The sequence below is a fragment of the Leucoraja erinacea genome, chromosome 3, assembly GCF_028641065.1.
Source record: "Leucoraja erinacea ecotype New England chromosome 3, Leri_hhj_1, whole genome shotgun sequence".
NCBI classification, from domain to species: Eukaryota; Metazoa; Chordata; class Chondrichthyes; order Rajiformes; family Rajidae; genus Leucoraja; species Leucoraja erinaceus.
In genome coordinates this window covers 30833284-30847662 of record NC_073379.1, presented here as the reverse complement: position 1 = coordinate 30847662, position 14379 = coordinate 30833284, and the positions used below count along the sequence as shown (strand labels likewise).

Below are 14379 nucleotides of genomic sequence, written 5' to 3'. Positions count from 1 at the left end.
GACACAAGATTCGAAAATATGATTGAGAGGTCGGGTAGGAGAAGCTCAGTATCCATGAGTATTGTTGCCAGGTCAGGAGTGCTGCCAGGTAGTTTAGTAGCCAGGCTAGTAGGTGTGGGTTTGGATAAAGGTTGGGAGCGCATTTGGTGGTTTCATGAATGGAAGCATGGTTGTTTACTGTAAATACTTCCCAATTTTATGAAAGTGGGATTTGGGTTTCCTTGGAGGGTATGAGCATCCTCGGGCCATTCAAAGTGAAACATTTGCGGATGGCACGAAGCTGGGGGGCAGTGTTAGCTGTGAGGAGGATGCTAGGAGGCTGCAAGGTGACTTGGATAGGCTGGGTGAGTGGGTAAATGCATGGCAGATGCAGTGTAATGTGGATAAATGTGACAAATTGGTGGCAAAAACAGGAAAGTAGACTATTATCTGAATGGTGGCCGATTAGGAAAAGGGGAGATGCAACGAGACCTGGGTGTCATGGTACACCAGTCATTGAAAGTAGGCATGCAGGTGCAGCAGGCAGTGAAGAAAGCAAATGGTATGTTGGCATTCATAGCAAAAGGATTTGAGTATAGGAGCAGGGAGGTTCTACTGCAGTTGTACAGGGTCTTGGTGAGACCACACCTGGAGTATTGCGTACAGTTTTTGTCTCCAAATCTGAGGAAAGACATTCTTGCCATATTGGGAGTACAGAGAAGGTTCACCAGACTGATTACTGGATGTCAGGACTTTCATATGAAGAAAGACTGGATAGACTCGGCTTGTACTCGCTAGAATTTAGAAGATTCAGGGGGGATTTTATAGAAACTTACAAAATTCTTAAGGGGTTGGACAGGCTAGATGCAGGAAGATTGTTCCCGATGTTGGGGAGGTCCAGGACAAGGAGTCACAGTTTAAGGATAAAGGGGAAATCCTTTAGGACCGAGATGAGAAGAACATTTTTCACACAGAGAGTGGTGAATCTCTGGAATTCTCTGCCACATAAGGTAGTTGAGGCCAGTTCATTGGCTATATTTAAGAGTGAGTTAGATGTGGCCCATGTGGCTGAAGGGATCAGGAGGTATGGAAAGAGGGCAGGTACAGGATACTGAGTTGGATGAGCAGCCATGATCATATTGAATGGCGGTGCAGGTTCAAAGGGCAGAATGGCCTACTCCTGCACCTATTTTCTATATTTCTATTAGCAGGCTACTAACATAATGAATATTGGTTCAAGACTTGGATAAAGGGCACCCTTTGCTTGCAATTCACCAGGGATTGTGGTATAATTTACAACGGAAATGTAGCATGTACTATCACGAAACTTCAGTTCCCAAGAGGCAGCTTGGTCGAATATTGCCATCAATGCCATTAAAACAAAAACATTATTCAAACTCCAATTTTCTTTGATCGGAGGGTAGATAGAGATGGAGATATAAATTGAAACTGTAAGGGCAAATTTCCCAATCTCAGACTTCAAAGGAGTGTGTTATACTAGAATCCCACCAGCTTTAAGCACAGTTTCCATAGAGAAGATGGGAGCAGTGGATTTTCCCTCATGGAATAAAATGGGCTGCTTTAATAGAATCCTTCCTGGAGTTTCCCTTGGAAATGCCAGTCTGTGGACAGTTGGCTACAGATGAGGGGAGAGTAAAAGAATGTTCTAAAATGCCAAACATCGATCGTGTGCATATTTATTTGCAAAGATTTTCCATCAAGGAATTGTACTTTAAAAAATTCAACAGTAAAAAATGATCTGCTCTTACTAATGTCATCTGCAGGTAAGACTGTGGATCCTGTGATATTAAATTATTTAAGAAGGAATTTTCAGGAATTTCCATTTAGTAAATGATAAAAGATAAAGAACAATGAAGGTACACTATTTTGACTAATTCATCTGCTAAAAGATAATTAAGGAATCCACTTGAAACCATTTGAAGCAAATTGCATTTTGTACCTGTCACTTGCACAAGCACGAGCATTTTTACAAACAGTAAGATCACCTAAATGACAATTACATTCCAAAGGACCTGAGTAAATAATTGTTGGAAAGAAATGTAATTAAAGGAAAAAAAAGTGAGGATGAGAGCTACCATGTTTCTGTTCAAAAGAGCTGCAAGGGATTGAATGGTTTCCTAGATTTTGATTAATCTTTTTCTATTGGCCTTAGAGATTTGATGGAACCTTTCACTGGCAGAATAAGGTAACAGCAAAAAACCACCGAGGTATTTAATGGAATTGGTTTCATGTCCATTTGATAAATTTCAGTAGAGGAAATTGAAGGGTACAGTGGGAAGTAGATATATAAGGTGGATGCTGTCTCTTTTCTGCCAAGAGAAACATAATTTGGAGCTGATTTATCCAATGTTCTCAATGAACTGGAATAAGAGGATTAGAAATCCCAGGTCCTTTACAATCTGAGAAGAATAAATAGTTAACCTGGAAGGGTAGAGGAATACGAGTGACCACATTACAATTTAAAACATTCTTGTGAAGTTGGTAGGGTCAGTGTTAAGTTGATGTTTCGCATGGCTGGTGTTTATAGAGCAAAGAGTCACTGATTCAAAGTAAGAGGTTGGCCTTTCAGGACTGAGATAAGTGGGAAGGGAGGCACACAGGATGACAGCAGAATATATTCCTTCATTTCACTGGTATACTTCAATGAGGGTAGTGAATCCTGGGAATTCTTTAACCTAAAGGGTTGTGGAGTCTCAGTCACTGAGTATGTTCAAGAAAGGGCTTGATACATTCTTAAGTATCAAGTGAGTCCGGCAATATAGGATTAGTGAAGGATAGAGATAAAAGTTTTGTCACGTTTACCCCTAGTGTAAACGGATGATGGCTGAATGAGTGGAGTGTTAATGGGCATGTGTGAGAGAATACGTAGGTTACAGAGAAATTAGTGAGAAATGTGATTGATAGGATTGCTCTGAGAACTGACATAAAAATGATGGACCTAAGGGCAGCAGGTATATAGAATCATAGTCATATTGCATGGAAACAGATCCTTCAGCCCAATTTGCTGAAGGCCGACCAACATGCCCCATTCACACTCATCCAACTTGCCTGTGTTTGGCCCATATCCCTCTAAACTGAAGATACTGTAGTGATGAACCAAATCCAACTTCATGGGATTGGTATTTGCACTATAATGGTTCTAACAGTTGAAGCTACATAGAACATATGAAAAAGAATAAATGGTGGACATCACATTGCAAACACTCTCAATTGCTATTGTGGGTGATTTTCCATAGTCAATATTGTCTAGTAATCCACTGAATAGTTTTGTGCTTTCAGCAGTCTGCTCATTACCTCCCATGGTGCCATGTAAATGAGAAACTAATGTACTAATGAAAGTACATCGACTTATTTGTTATGCGTCTTAGCTACAACTCAATTCGAATCTGTCCTAAATGTACAGTGTAGAAAGTGAAGGCAATGAATGGAACCTCTCATGATGTGTCGAGTGTTCCAAAGTTGGGAAATGAATTGAGCTGGTGCAGAGAGCAGGCTCTAGTATCATCATCATCATCATCATCGGCGGTCACTCGAAACGAGAATGACTGTCCTCTCCTCTCCATAGGGTCGTCTACTTGTGGGTCTGCAGATGTCTGCAGAGGCCGATTTGCGATCGACACACCATGGTGCAACGTGGGCAATGGAGACTGGCGGTGGTTTGTGGTCGTCGAGCCCCCTTCTCTCCCTCTTTACGGTGCTGTCGCATTGTCTCTCCGACACGGCGTAGTTCCATTTTGTGAAGTGCAGCTCCTTCCTGCATGGATTTCCTCCAGGAGCGCCTGTCCAGTGCAATGTGCTCCCAGTTGCTCGATGTGATATGGAATTTCTTCAGACTGTTCTTGATGTTGTCTTTGAAGCGTTTCTTTGGCCGGCCGGGGGCTCGCCGACCTTCCTTCAATTGAGAGTACAGGATTTGTTTAGGGAGATGTGTGTTGGACATGTGGATGACATGGCCAGTCCATCGAAGTTAGTGCAGCATTATTGAGGTGGTGATGCTGGTCATGTTGGCTTCCTCCAAAACAATGATGTTGGTGCATTTGTCCTCCCAGCTGATCCTCAGAATCTTTTGTAAGGATCTTTGATGGTATTGTTCCAGGGCTCTCAGGTGCCTGGTGTAGGTGGTCCATGACTCGGCTCCATACAACAGGGTGCAGAGGACAACTGCTCTGTAGACCAGCAGTTTTATTTGAGCCTTTAGGTCTCGGCCTTCAAAGACTAATTTCCTGAGTCTGACAAAGGCTCCTCTGGCACAACTCAGGCGATGGTTGACCTCAGAGTCGGTGTCAGCTTTTGAGGAAAGAATGCTGCCAAGGTAGGGGAAGCGATCAACGTTTTCAAGAGTGGTGTCATCCACTTTTACAGTGGGCTGGGTAGACAGCTGGTTGGGTGGAGGTTGATGTAAGACCTGGGTTTTCTTGATATTTAAGGCTAGGCCCATGGTTCTGTATGCCTTGGCAAAGGCATTCAGGATGCCCTGAAGGTTTTCTACAGAGTGTACTGAAGCTTCATGATGGCAATGTTATTGACTTTGCTCTTGGCCTTCAACCTATTAAGGTTAAAGAGCCGACCATCAATTCTGTAGAGGATTGGGATCACCTGTGGCAGCTCTTCACCAATGAGATGAGGTAAGGCAGTGATGATGCATCCCTGTTTGACCCTCATTTCCACAGTGAAGGGCTCGGACTTGGAGCTGCAGTTGCTGAGCACTGTGACCAACATGCCATCATGTAGAAGCCTCAATATTCTGATGTACTTGTCGTGACAACCGTACCTTGATAGTATGCTCCAAAGAGCCTGGCGGTCTATCGAGTCAAAAGCCTTTGTCAGGTCTATGAAGGTCATGTACAAAGGCTGCCTTTGTTCATGGCATTTTTCTGGAGTTGGCGTGCTGTGAATATCATGTCTGCTGTACCACTGGATGGGTGGAAGCCACACTGTGATTCTGGAAGTACCTCCACAGCCACTCTTTTGGCCTTGCAGGTTACATCATTTTCTAGGCACAAAAGGCTTTCCTTTTCTTGGAGATGAGCTGTTCTATCTCTGTGTTGTTCTCGTCAAACCAGTCCTGGTGTTTTCTGAACTTGCACCCAAGGATGATTTTACAGGTATCAAGGATGGTGGATTTGAACCAGCTCCAGTGCCCTTCAATATCATCAGGATATTCCTGTTGGAGGCTTTCCCCAAGAGATGGCAGAATTCGCCGCTGGGTGGCGGTTTCCTCCAGGCTTTCAAGGTTCAGCCTTGGCCGGATCTGCTTCCTTTGAATCCTCCTCTTCCTCTTGCGTTTGATGGACCTCATGGAGCAGATGTGGCAATGATATGTCCAGCAGTCATCTGCATCGATCATGGCCCTTGTGATGTTCACGTCATGGCGATCCCTGGCTCGTACAATGACATAGTCAATGAGATGCCACTGTTTGGAGCGTGGGTGTCTCCAAGATGCCTTAAATTAATTTTTCTAGTGAAAGAGGGTGTTGGTGATAATGAGCTGGTGCTGAGCACATTTGCTGAGAAGCAGAACTCCATCGGAGTTGATGTTCCCAATGCCTTCCTTTCCTATGGTACCCTTCTAGAGGTGTTGGTCCTGGCCGACCCAGGCGTTGAAGTCTCCTAGGAGAATAGTCTTATCCTCCTTGGAGATTTTAGACAGTGTCTCATCCAAGCAGGCGAAGAAGGTTTATTTTACTTCCTCTTCAGAGTCTAAACTAGGGGCATAGACACTCACAACTGTTGCCATCTGGTTGTTGGCAACCACCAGACAGATGGTCATGAGACGCTCACTGATTCCCACAGGAAGTTCAGAGATGTGGCCGATGAGCTGGTTCTTGATGGCAAACCCAACACCATGGATCCTGGGCTCATCAGCAGCTTTTCCTTTCCAGAAGAAAGTGTAGCCACCGTTCTCCTCCTTCAATTGTCCTTTGTCTGCCCGCTGGGTTTCAGAAAGGGCAGCTATATCAATCTGGAATCTTCTCAGTTCTCTTGCGATGATCACGGTTCTCCTCTCTGGTCTGTTGCCGGTTGCATTATCCATCAATGTGCGCACATTACTTGCTCCAAAGTTCATATTCATATTTCTGTGTTTCTGACCGCATGTGGTGATACCTCTGGACGTGGTAATCCAGTCGGTAAGTTTGAGTGAGGTAGTAGTAAGTCGGGAAGTAAGCAGGACTCTAGTATAAGATGGTGAGGTCAGTTTAGCTTCACTGTGATTTCCACTCCTTGGACTTGACATGAAGTGGCAGGAGAGGAGGATCAGTTCAAAGGGAGACAAACACACAGAAGAGTGATTATTCCCTTCACTAAACATCGCAAACTGAACCATAGTAAAGGGCCTGTCCCACGAGCATGCGACCTGCATGCGAGAAGCGTGACCAAACCGGAAGCGGGGGCCGCGCGGAGGTTGAGTGATCCCTGTACAGGGCCGGTCCCACCAGCATGCGACCTGCATGTGGCGAGCGCGACCAAACCAGAAGCGGGGGCCGCGCGGAGGTTGAGTGATCCCTGTACAGGGCCGGTCCCACCAGCATGCGACCTGCATGCGAGAAGCGTGAGCAAACCGGAAGCGGGGGCCGCGCGGAGGTCGAGTGAGTGACATGAAATTCGAGCGAAGTCCACGAGAAGTTTGCGCGTGACGTACGACGTCAAGATGCTTCGTCCGGCGTCAAGATGCTGTGCATGCTCGTCGAGGCGGTGCATATGGCGTCGAGGCGGCTGTGGGCCGGCGGGCCGTTGCTGCGTGGAATTTTTGAACACGGTCAATTTTTCGGACCCCCGCGTGATGTCGGGACCACCTCCGCACAACTCAATACAGCTCCGGCGATCGAAGTGGGACCAGCCCCGCGAAGCCGTATGACTCAAGCGACCACGTTAGGTCACGCTTGCCGCATGGAGTCGCATGGTCGTGGGACAGGCCCTTAAGTGACTAAGGCTAGAGTAAATGGTGGAGGGAGAGAGGGTGGAGGTGGGGGTAGCTAATACACTGGTTATCATAATGGGTCGATGGGTGCTGCCTAGCATTGTTCTGGGCATGATTGCATAACTATCATTGTGTTTGTTACTTAAATGATACTGCCTTTCCCATGATGGTTTTTGAGTCTGAACACTTTAGTGCTGGCAACCATGCAGATTGCAAGATCATTGAAGTATGCCACTGAAATAAAGGAATGCATTCTGCTGTCATCCTGTTTAAACTGGGTGGGAATCTAGCAGTGGGCTTCCCTTCCCAGTATCCCCAGCCTCTTCCACTGCAGTCTCATGTGTTTTGGAGATCCATAAAATAACTAAGTCCAAGCAACCTCTGACTGACCTCTCTTGAACAAGACGAGAGAAACATAAGATTGACTCCTTTCACTAATCCAAAGTCTCAGGGGACAGAGTTGGCTGGATTAGTCTGGCAAAAATACACAGATGCCCTCAGTCAACCTACTAACACTCTCTGGGGATGTGCTTCACCATGAATTAGGACAGAAAAGGTCAGGAAGGAGTAGGAAAAATTAAATTCACTCTGTTGAACAGACTGCACAGAGGTGAGAATAATCAACACTCACAAATGTTCAGTGCTGTCAAGCAGAGCAGAATTCCACTTAGTCAACCTTCCATCCAAAAATCCCTAAATGTTTAATACCTGAATGTATTGTCACCTACTTTCTTAACTCAATTGTCTTCTTATGTAAAACTAGCTGAGCAATATGAAAGGCTACCATTCATGAGAAAACAATCACCACATTGTTGTCTTTTGAGGTCAGGGCCCTGAGCTCCAGAATTCCAATCATAAACCTCCCTTCTTTTTGATATAGCTCTTATTAGAAGGCTCTGCTTAAATGTTATCCTTTGACCAGAGCTTTTATCACCAGTCCTAAAAAATGCATGAAAATGGACATTTACAGTAGTACTCAGCAGAGTAGACAGACATGAGAGCAACAATTAATGCTTCAATTTAGTTGATTTTTCATCAGAACTGGTAAAGTGGCTGCAATATTTATGATGCAAGCTTTGATCTGAAACGTTAGTCCTGTCCACAGATGCTTCCTGACCCATTCAGCATTTCACCTGCAATGTTTTGTTTTGACTTTATGACAAATTTATTAAAAAGAGCTTAAAATGGTTCACCAAATTTTATTGGACAATCGATGTATAAAGGAATAGTAACCATCACGATAACTAATTAAATATTACAAATAATCTTCAGCCTGTGATCGAATACGGCATCAGTGTACAACATTGGAGCGATCATTGCTGCTTGTTTGATTACTTCGTGAAGCTGTTTGTGGGACTGCAGAATGCAAAGAAGCCTTTCCTGAAGGCTGCATGTAAAGGGATGGAAGGAAATGTCTGGTCCATTTATAAAGCATCTCCAATTTTGTTGCAGTATAGTTTAATATAGTGTGGAAACAGGCCTTTTAGCCCACCAAGTCCACGCTGATGAGTAATCCCTACACACTTATATTATCTTACGCACAGTAGAGATAATTTACAATTATACCAAGCCAATTAGCATATAAACATGTACATCTTTGGTGTGTGGGAGGAAACCGGAGATCCCGGACATGCTGGTCATGGCAAGAACACACAAAGTCCTTACAGACAAGCATTCAGTCAGGATCAAACTCAGGTATCGGGCACCGTAAGTCAGCAACTGGTGGCAACCCAATGCCACCATGCCGCCCTTACAGTTCTCTTACATTTATGTGAGGTTATCCACTTTGGTGGCAAAAACAGGAAAGTAGATTATTATCTAAATGGTGGCCGATTAGGAAAGGGGGAGATGCAGCGAGACCTGGGTGTCATGCTACACCAGTCATTAAAAATAGGCATGCAGGTGCAGCAGGCAGTGAAGAAAGCGAATGGTATGTTGGCATTCATAGCAAAAGGATTTGAGTATAGGAGCAGGGAGGTTCTACTGCAGCTGTACAGGGTCTTGGTGAGACCACACTTGGAGTATTGCGTACAGTTTTGGTCTCCTAATCTGAGGAAAGACATTCTTGCCATAGAGGGAGTACAGAGAAGGTTCACCAGACTGATTCCTGGGATGTCAGGACTTTCATATGAAGAAAGACTGGATAGACTCGGTTTGTACTCGCTAGAATTTAGAAGATTGAGGAGGGATCTTATAAAAACTTACAAAATTCTTAAGGGGTTGGACAGGCTAGATGCGGGAAGATTGTTCCCGATGTTGGGAAAGTCCAGAACAAGGGGTCACAGTTTAAGGATAAGGAGGAAATCTTTTAGGACCGAGATGAGGAAAACATTTTTCACACAGAGAGTGGTGAATCTCTGGAATTCTCTCCCGCAGAAGGTAGTTGAGGCCAGTTCATTGACTATATTTAAGAGGGAGTTAGATGTGGTCCTTGTGGCTAAAGGGATCAGGTGGTATGGAGAGAAGGCAGGTACAGGATACTGAGTTGGATGATCAGCCATGATCATATTGAATGGCGGTGCAGGCTCGAAGGGCAGAATGGCCTACTCCTGCACTTAATTTCTATGTTTCTATGTAAGAGAGATAGACAATTTTCCACATAATTATAGTAGAACACTTTATTTCTTCTGAACACATTGTTTCTCCAGCTCCAGGTTGTTACAGTGCATTCAGAAAGTATTCAGACCCCTTCACTTTCTCCACATTTTGTTACTTTATAGCCTTATTCTAAAATAGATTACATTCATTTTTTTTTATCTTCAATCTACACACAATACCACATAATTAAAAAAAGTGAAAACAGGTGTTTAGAAATTTTTGCAAAGTAATTAAAAATAAATAACTGAAGTATCACATTGACATAAGTATTCAGACCTTTTACTTAGTACTTTATTGAGGAACCTTTGGCAGCGATTACAGCCTCAAGTCTTATTGGGTATGAGACTACAAGCTTGGCACACCTGTATTTGGGTAATGTCCCCCGTTCTTCTCTACAGATCCTCTCAAGCTCTGTCAGGTTGGGTGGGGAGCATCAATGCAGTTATTTTCAGGTCCGTCCAGAGATGTTCGTTCGGGTTCCAGGCCGGGCTCTGGCTGAGTCACTCAAGGACATTCACAGACTTGTCACGAAGCCACTCCTGCATTGTCATGGCTGTGTGCTTAGGGTCGTTGACCTGTTGGAAGGTGAACCTCCGCCCCAGTCTGAGGTCTGAACTGGTTTTCATCAAGGATCTCACTGTGCTTTGCTCCGTTCAACTTTCCCTAAATCCTGACTAGTCTCCCAGTTCCTGCCACTGAAAAACATCCCCACAGCATGAAGCTGCCATCACCATGCTTCACTGTAGGTATGGCATTGGCCAGGTGATGAGCGGTGCCTGTTTTTTCCAGACATTAAATTTGGCATTCAGGCCAAATAGTTCAATTTCGGTTTCATCAGAACAGAGAATCTTGTTTCTCATGGTCTGAGAGTCCTTTAGGTGCCTTTTGGCAAACTCCAAGTGCGCTGTCCTGTGTATTTTACTGAGGAGTGGCTTCCATCTGGCCACTCTACCATAAAGGTTTGATTGGTCGAGTGCTGCAGATATAGTTGACCTTCTGGAAAGTTCTCCCATCTCCACAGAGGAACTCTGGAGCTCTGTCAGAGTGACCATCAGGTTCTTGGTCACCTCCCTGACCAAGGCCCTTCTCCCCCGATTGCTCAGTTTGGCCGGGCGGCCAGCTCTATGAAGAGTCATGGTGGTTCCAAAGTTCTTCCATTTAAGAATGACGGAGGCCATTGTGCTCTTCGAGACCTGCAATGCTGCAGAAATTGTTTTATACTCTTCCCCAGATCTGTGTCTTGACAAAATCTTGTCTCGGAGGTCTACAGACAATTCCTTCGTCTTCGTGGCTTTGTTTTTGCTCTGACATGCTCTGTCAACTGTGGGACCTTATATAGACAGGTGTGTGTCTTTCCCAAATCAAGTCCAATCAGTTCAATTTACCACTGGTACTCCAATCAAGTTATAGAAACATCTCAAGAATAATCAATGGAAACAGGATGAACCTAAATCAATTTTGAGTGTCATAGCAAAGGGTCTGAATACTTATGTAAATATGATATTTCAGTTATTTCTTTTCAATTACTTTGGGAAAATTTCTAAACACATGTTTTTTTCTTTTCATTCTGGGGTATTGTGCATAGATTAATTATAAAAATAATGAATTTTAAAATAAGTTTGTAACGTAACAAAATGTGGAAAATGTGAAGGGATCTGAATACTTTCTGAATGCAACTTACACATAAGCAATGTTCGAAAACAAATAAGCGTTTACTCAAAGCCTTTCCATACATGTGTGCCTTGAGAATATTTGAATATGAAGTGCCTTGTTTTAATTGTCCCTGTGTTTCCACTATGCTAATTAAATAGAACATTTACATTTGAGTTATTCTGTTTCCATGGTGATGAATCTTGGCAGCCCATGATAAATTCATATTCTATATGAAGAGATTTTTTCTACCAGGAAGCCCAATTGCAAAATGTGTTTTATGTTGACAATGATGTAGCTCACGCTTAATGTATTTGTTTTAGCAGTAGCATATATGTTGCTCTCTGTTGCTGTCTCCATTCTCATCACCAAATGTGGCTGCAACCACTTTTGGGACAGGGACTGTCAACAGACATTCCCTGGTAGGATATACCTGTCACAATCTGTGCCAATCTCAAGGGAAACTAGAGCAGGGAAAAAAATGCTGGCTTTGTCAAGGACTCCTCATCCCATGAGATAATACAAAAAGCAACCATGATTATTTAATCTGAAATGCAATATAACTTGGGTTCAAATTGATATACAATGCCATTGAATCCTATGGTTATTTACAAAGTCCCAAGCAGCAGTGATCTCTCGTTGACAGTCATATGTTTCACCTGTGGATTGGCTAGCAACCTGTTTCACTGCATCATATTTTATAGTAAATTGCCCTGCTGAGTGTCTATTTTAATCGTAATTCAATGTTTAAATGAATGAATCTACCAGGGCATTAATTGAAGAATTTCTCCTGTGGCCTCTGAAAAAGGTACATTGTTCAAAAATGATTACAGTCTTATAATGTTTGTTCAGCTGCTGTGATGACAAGAGCCTTGAAAGAACAGACTTCCTGAAATAATTGCAAATCACATATTTTATTAACTTTTACATTAATACTTAATAATTTCACTTTCATACTTATGCAAATCCATGGAAAAAAATTATTGAAGTAATGTAAATGAGCAAATTATACGAGGATGCATTCGTATGGGATGTCAACTATGTTAATGGAAAAGCTGCATAATGTAGAACAACGACCTTGAACTAATTGCCACTGGGAAGCACACTGCTGCAGCCTATGGAACATCTCTATACAATGTATTTTGGGTGGGTGGGTAGTGAGTTACATAGATCTGGCCCACACAGCATGAAGAGATCTACAAGCATGGCCCGTTACGGCAAAAAAATTTAGAACCACACGTAGCTTTCTCCTAATCAAAGCCAATACTTAATTGAGTGGGACTAAGTAGCCATTATGCTTGAAGCAAACCTGGATTTTAGATTTAGGTTTATTATTGTCATGTACACCAAGATACGGTGAAAACTTTTGTTTTGGCATGCTATTAAATCAAATCAGATAATACAATAAAATACAATCAAACTGAACTCAAGTGCAATAAATAGTGAAGGGAAAGATACAAAGTGCAGAATATAGGTCTCAGCACTGTATAGATTTACGGAGATTTAAAAGAGCAGGCAGTTGTATCGGATGATAGTTAACCTTCCTCTGGGACCAGCACACTAAGAGTCACCATGCTGTGGTGCCATATACATAAATATTTTGAACTATAATTATGCCATAAGGATGATCGAGGACTTTTTGATCCAAAATCCAAAACACAAAAGCTTGTATTTTCTGCTGCATTACAAATCTAAAGGCAATGGAAAGGAACTGCGAGTAGGAAAAAGGCCACCTCAGCCTTGTTCATTGATCATACCTGGATGCAGTTGTTGTCTGCTGATTATCCAATTAGTCTATATCAGACCCAACCATAAGGCAATGAACACATCCACTAAATAAATGCTATGGGAGCAGTGAGTTTTCACAGTTCTTGGCTGAATGTGCCCATGCTGCTTCTTACTAAGTACTCATTTCTCCACTGCAGCGGTGTTAAAGGGGAATGGGGAAACAAGTTTTTTTCATTATCATTGCTTTGGAAATGAATAAATGTACAATACTCACTAGTTAATAATCAAGATCATGCTTGCATGCTAGTTCAGTGAGATGCAAGTATATTTTAGCAAAGACCAGAATGATTAACTTCACCTCATGTTGGTGAGTTGGTAATGGCTTCACAGAGAATAATACTCAGACATACAAACTTTTCAATTCAGTTGCTGGCCTTTAGTTTAGTTTAGTTTAGAGATACAGTGAGGAAACCGGCCCTTCAGCTCTCCGAGTCCATGCCGACCAGCGATCCCCGCACATTAACGCGATCCTACACCCATTAGGGACAATTTTTACATTTACCAAGCCAATTAACCTACAAAACTGTACGTCTTTGGAGTGTGGGAGAAACCAATGATCTTGGAGAAAACCCACGAGGAGAACCTACAAACTCCGTACAGATCTGTCGTCGGGATCAAACCTGGGTCTCCGGTGCTGCATTCGCTGAAAGGCAGCAACTCTACCGCTGCAATTAGATTGATTGGATGGTAAAGCAATATTCACCCAAGGCTTAAGAATGAGACTTCATTAAGTGAAACGGTACATATATCCCTATATACATTGATAGGCTGAAGTAGAAATGATTGAAAGCTTCAAGTTCATAGGAGTATCACCAGCAATTTCTCCTGGACCAGCAATGGCCAGGAAAGCACACCAACACCTCAACTTCCTTTGAAGGCTTTGGAAGTTTAGCATGTCCTCAACAACCCTCAATAACTTCTACAGATGTGCCATAGAAAGCATTTTATGAGGATGTATCACAGCATGGTTTGGGAACAGCTCCATTGAAAACCACAAGAAATTACAGAGTGTGTGGACGTAGCCCAGACCATCACACAGACCAACCTTTCTTCCTATGACTCCATCTACACTTCACTCTCCCGGGGCAAGGCCAGCAGCAGCAGAATAAAGGACAACTTCCTCTTCTCCCTTATCCCATCAGACACAAGGTATAGAAGATTGAAACACATATCTCCAGATTCAGGAACAGTTTCTTCCCAGCTGTTATCAGGCAACTGAACAACCCTATCAACTACTAGAGAGTGGTCCTGGCCTACCCTCTACCTCTTTGAGACTTTGAATTATGTTTAATGGGACTTTACTGGACTTTATCTTGCACTAAACATTATTCCCTTTATCCTGTATCTGTACATTGTGGACAATTTGATTGTAAACATGTATAGTCATTTTGCTGAATGTATAGCACACAACAAAAAAGCTTTTC

General features: G+C 43.0%; 1 protein-coding gene across 1 annotated transcript in view; it reads left to right on the top strand.

The window, feature by feature from the left end:
* chrna8 (cholinergic receptor, nicotinic, alpha 8) overlaps positions 1-14379 on the top strand; it is a 272432-nt gene that overhangs the window by 219475 nt on the left and 38578 nt on the right. The gene's annotated exons all lie outside the window — the stretch shown is intronic.